This window comes from Vicia villosa, unplaced genomic scaffold (assembly GCF_029867415.1).
Source record: "Vicia villosa cultivar HV-30 ecotype Madison, WI unplaced genomic scaffold, Vvil1.0 ctg.000716F_1_1, whole genome shotgun sequence".
NCBI classification, from domain to species: domain Eukaryota; kingdom Viridiplantae; phylum Streptophyta; class Magnoliopsida; order Fabales; family Fabaceae; genus Vicia; species Vicia villosa.
The window spans coordinates 22,381-28,380 of NW_026705324.1; positions in this window are offsets into that span (position 1 = coordinate 22,381).

Consider the following 6,000-nt stretch of genomic DNA (forward strand, 5'->3'; position numbering starts at 1 on the left):
GAGTAAGCTAGTTATATTTACAAGATTATGATAACAAGAGGCATATGTTATCTATATATATATATATATATATATATATATATATATATATATATATATATATATATATATATATATATATATATATATATATATATATATATATATATATATATATATAATTTTGGAACTGTGATAGTGAAAGTATCAATCATATGTGTTGGTGTTGTTTCATATTATATAAGTATGCTATCTGTTTATGTATGCATTAGATATTTTTCAGGGGTTTTACTATAACACACCTTCTTTGGTCTTCTACAGGTTTTTTTGTAGCTACAGGTTTATTGACTCTTATATAGCTCCTCTTTTGAAAGGTGATTTATTATTGATGTCTTGTATTTGCATTGAAATTCAATTGTGCTAGATTGGGACACTTTATTATTGTTTAAAGGTAGTAAAAGATGATGTTTAAATGGATTGAAGTTTTAACATGAGTGATATATTCTAAACTGTGTTATCGAAGTTTAAAACGAGAAGTACACCTTCTTTTTCTTTGTTATTGTTGCTCTTCAACTTGATGAGGGTGGTGGGTGAAGAGTTTTTTAGAAGTTGGTTATGGAAGTTAGATGAAGATGAGAGAGAGGAGAGAGTGATGAGAGAGATAGATTTGAAACTGTGGAGAAAAATGAATGAAAACGTGGGAAATGATTTGTGCAGGGTTTTGTTTTTATATGCTGTGATGATGTAGGGAGAATATGGTAAGGTGAGGTGCAGTGCATCTTTTCTTATGAAACTTAGCATGCAAGGGTGTGAGTTTATAGCAATTCTCTTGCTTCCTTTCATGCAACAGCAATTTTGTTTTACTTTTTCGGTGCCGGGTCGGTTTATGTGAAGGATGCTAGCTTTTAACTAGTAAGGTATGGCTTGAAATGATTCAATATGTGATAATGCTTGAAACTGAACGTGTATGTAATATTTGTGGTTTCTTTAATCTTGGATATGTTTGCCCACCACTGAACTTGTGCATCAGCAAACCGGGCAAGCCGTGTCGTGTTACTAACTTCAGCCAGTAGATTTTGAGATCACAATAGAATAATAGTCGTGTTGTGTTACTAACTTCAACCAGTAGATTTTCTGATGACTGATAGTAAACCAATAAAATTCAAACCTGACATGTCTTGTCTTTCTTTGAAATATGCAATAGAGCCCTATACTCATTGCACTGATCTTGTAAAAGAACTAAAGTAGGAAAATTTTGAGCCGGAAAACTAGTACACCATGAGGTGAAAAGAGGGTATATATAGTTGAATTCTTCCATTAGACCGCCTACTACATTATTCATACACCAAACCCAATATGGTTGAGTGTGAGATGGTATATAATATATAGTTGAATAAAGCAAGTCTCATATTGAACAAACAAAATTTGGAGAGTTTATATACGCTTTTGTTATAATATTGAGTAGTGTTCAACATCTGTTTCCAAACTAGGCTTAACCTTTCTTCATTTTTGTTTGATCGAATAGATCATGTGTTGAAATCAATTTTCCATGTTCCGATTCTTAAATTGTGTTGACAACCATACCGACCCTCGTCAAATCGGAAACGGAGTTCCGAATAGCTTCAGTGTTCTGTCCAATTTCGTCAATTCCATGAGCCCCGAATAGGGCGTAGCCAGCGACAATTTCGTGGCAGAGGAAGAGAGCCATTTTGATGGCCATAACAGAAACCCTAGAAATGTCATAGTGGGAGAAAGAGCATTCAAAAATGTTACGATACAGGGTTTTTTTATCTTTTCTTAAAACAAAGGTGTAACACGGTGGGAGAACTGCCTTTATTAAAATGTTACGGATAGTAAGAGTCGCCACCGACTTTTATTTTATCCAATTAGGAAAGGAAAAAAGAACAGGAAAGACCTTTTAAAGATTTTTGAGTTCGGGGGGTAGGTTATACAAAGGGAAGGTACAAGCACCCTTTGTATCCATGGTTATCCATGGGCTCTTAATTGCTTAACTCACTTGTTTGTTTGAATTGTTTGAAAAGTGTCATGTGTGATTAGAAAAGAGTTTTTTTTTTTTGAATAAGGACTTTAACTTGTAAATAAGTGTAGCCTTTTGGAAATTGTTTTGAAAAAGAAGTGTGAAAAGCATTTGATAGTTGAATTGATCGTGAGCAAGCAGTTAAGATCTACCTACCCTAAGATTATAGTCTTTCTTGTTCTTTAAGTCTTTGAGGGAAAGAGACTATCCACACCATTAGTTAGTGGGAAGTCCTTTCATTGGATGTAATTGGGTCATTGAAGGTCATCGTATTTCCATAGGGCTATCCATACCATAAGGAGGGTAGGAAGTCCTATGCGTCGATGAGAATAGTCATAACAGGCAACCAATAAGGATACCTTAGCATTTGAAGTGATGATTATCATTTATCGAGGCAACATCGAGGGACAAAATTATTTTTAATCGTAGGCAACTCGGAGGGACTATGATCTTTTATCGGAGGGACTATGATGATTTGAATCGAAGGCAGCAGGCTAAGGTATCCCTATGCTCGAAGCTACTTGACTATTTAATCGAAAGGTATCGGAAGAGGAGTTACCCTAAAGGTTGGTGTGTGCAGCAATCACGTGTGTTATATTCGGTTATTTATTTATCTTGAGTTAGTGATCTAACGATTGCTTTTATTATTGAACATACAATCCTATACATACATCTAGGCAGTTATATTTGCAGAAAATTAAAGGTACGGAAAGTAAATGTCCTACGCTATTACAAGGCTTCGGGGAGGGGGATTACAATAAAAACTTGTCGGGGATACGGAAAGTAAAGTGCGGGAAATTAAATCCTAATTACTATTACATAAAAACTGAATAAGCGACCTATACATAATTTCTAGAATTTTAAATAAGAAATTAAATAAGTAAAAACAAAGAACAAGCATGCGACATTCATTGAATATGGGATGAGAAGGGAATCGCGTTGGGAAAAAATCAGGGTTAAGAAGATTTAGGTTATTGATTATTGAAAACCTTATTACCTAAATTAATTAAATCAAACCTAGTTAACTAAATTAATTAAATCAAACCTAATTGTAGCGGTGAAATTGGTGAGACTAGAGTCATGGAAAGACTTAGCACATTTTAATCAGAGTCGCCACCGCGCTTTATTATTTCCAAAAAGGAATCGGTGAAAGAGCGAATAAAACCCATAGAAGTTTTTAAAATCAAAACTAATAAACTTATCAGAGATCTGGCTACAGAAGGTTTGTTATACAAGGGGAAGGTTTTAAGCACCCCTCATATCCATGGTACTCCATGGGAACCTCTTTGTTTTTGTGTTATTATCTTTTGTTTATAAATAACCTTTTTTTTTGTGAAAAACCTATGTGAAAAACTTGTTTGAAATAGAGGGTGGGGATGGGAAAAGAATGTTTTGAAAGTGAGCTCAATAAGATATCGCATCTTAGGCCTACATATCCCTTAGGTGCAATAGGGAAGTCAGAGCTTCTGTAGTTCCTCTTTTTTTAAAAAGGGAAAAAAAAAGGCCAAAGTGGCCAAAATCTTTTTGGGTGTGAGCTTTAAAATACTCACAATTTTTTTAAAGAGGGTTAAGCTTTAAAATACTTAACAAGTTTAAAAGAAGATTAGGCTTTAAAATACGTAATAAGTTAAAAGGGGTTAAGCTTTAAAATACTTAACAAGTTTGGAAAAGGAATTAGGCTTTAAAATACCTAATAAGTTTTAAAAGGTTAAGCTTTAAAATACTTAACAAATTTAAAACAAATCAAAGAAGGACCAAGCTTTAAAATACAAGGTCAATGGGTTAAGAGAAGTTTCACCGGGAATAATTCATCTCTTAACACCAAGGTTTAAAAACAAGATTAATGGATCAAGAATAGTTTCACCTGGAATAATTCTATTCTTAATACCAAGGTTTCAAAACAAAAGGTTTTTGGCTAAGCTTTAACAATACTAAACCATAAACAAGTGAAAATCTTTAAAATACTTAACACAAAAATAAAAGAGATTGGAAAAAAATTTAAGTACCTTGACAATTTAGTCAATATCATTCCCATCATTTGGATAAAACATCAAGCTTAAACAATTAACAATAAATACCTCATGTATGTACAAGAACAAACAAGTAACTGTTAACAAGCAAGAGATGGATGTATTTAAATCCTTGGATTCAAATCACGTATGAATGATGAATGATTAATGTGACAATTAAACATTGGGTTAGATAAAATAATAATAACAAGTACAAATCACATGGATATAAAATCAACAAGTATGCACAAGACAGATTAATAATTAAGTACAAGACATGGATTAAAATCAACAAGTATGCACAAAGATAAACATGGATAGATAAAGATCAACATGTTGCAAATTTTTTGGTTAGGGATTTAAACCTAAGGTTTTCAAATTAGGGTTTTAGAAGTTAGGGTTTTGAAACACACACCTAAACCTAATTAATTTTAATTGTTAAATACCAATTTCTTTAAGAGAAATGGTCTAAGTGTACATATATAAGTAAAAGACATTCTAACCTAACTCTAAACAAGTATTTACAAAAATATACTAAGTTATTTTGGAAAGATATTCAAAAAGAAACATATTTTTGTTGATTTTTTAATATTAAAAGACTTGTTTTTTGATTAATTTTTAAATGATGATAAAAATAAATATTTTTGTGATTTTTTAGTATGGTATAAAAATACACTAATTAAATAAAACACACAAAAAGAAGGGATTAAAAAAGTTAATTTACCTATTTTTTATGATTTTTTGGAGTTTTATAGAAAAATGATAAAACTAGTGATAAAAAAGAAGGATTTGTGGTTCATGGGGTTTGAACTCACGCCCTTCAACACTCACCACAAAACAAACACCATCAGGCCTAAGCGCTCCAAGTGATAATAAGATGAGTTCAGTTGAATATAACACAAAACAAGTTGGAAAACACTGAAAAACAAAAGAAATAAAAAGGTCTGGGGCGAGGGGGATTCGAACCCCAGACCCTATGGACGCGCACACAAACACACAAGCCTTGCCATTTGTACTAAACGATGTATTCGTTAGTAATACGCCTTGCAATAAAAATAAAAAGAAGTTATTTTTGAAACTGAAGAGATGGTGCCAACACCATCATCTTCTTCCTCGCGATGAACACAACAACAACATCCATGGACAAATTTCAAACTTTCTTAAATGTGCATCAATTTCAGAAATTTAAGACACTAACATGCTCAGAATTTAACCACGAATCTAACCATGCTAATAAAATTCATTTAAACACAACCAAACTTAATAATTTTCCAGAATTGAGTATGAACCCTAAAACCTAAATTTGAAATTAAATGCTTAACATGAACAATAAATCTCTAATAGCTTAGGGCTATTGATCAACATATAACAACAAACGTTTTGATATCCATAAATGCATCAATGGAGTCTCAACCAAGAGACTCAAGTTTAAGCTCACATACCTCTGAAAATGGCTTCGGGTAGGGCTATGCAATGGACCTGGGAATGCCTCAAGTGTTCAGAAAGCTCCTATGGACCTCAGGGAAGCTCTTGCAATTCTCAAAAGCTCTTGATTGTACCTGCAAAATAAAATTCGATTTCACCTTGAACTTGAAAAAGTTATGGTGATTTAGCTATGGAAATGGTGTTACAGATCCACAAAAGTTGTTTGGTTAGCTTCTATATGATGTTTAGAAGCTAACAAACACAAAAGGCCTCAAAATGCACGAGTAAATTCTGATTTGGCAAGTTTGAGCTCAAAGGTCCTTTAATGGAGTTTTTGAATGGTGATTTTGAATTTAAGGTGTTTGGCTTGTATTTGGGGGTTTTGAATAGCTTCAATATGACAAATAGAAGCTATTCGAAGTGTTGATTTGATTTGGAAGTGTTTGGTTTAGAAAGTGACAAGTTATGAGCTTAAAAGCTTTGAAAATGAACAAAAAATGGTGATTTTTGGTTAGAGGCCCTTTTGTAGGTTAAAGAGAGTATGGAAAA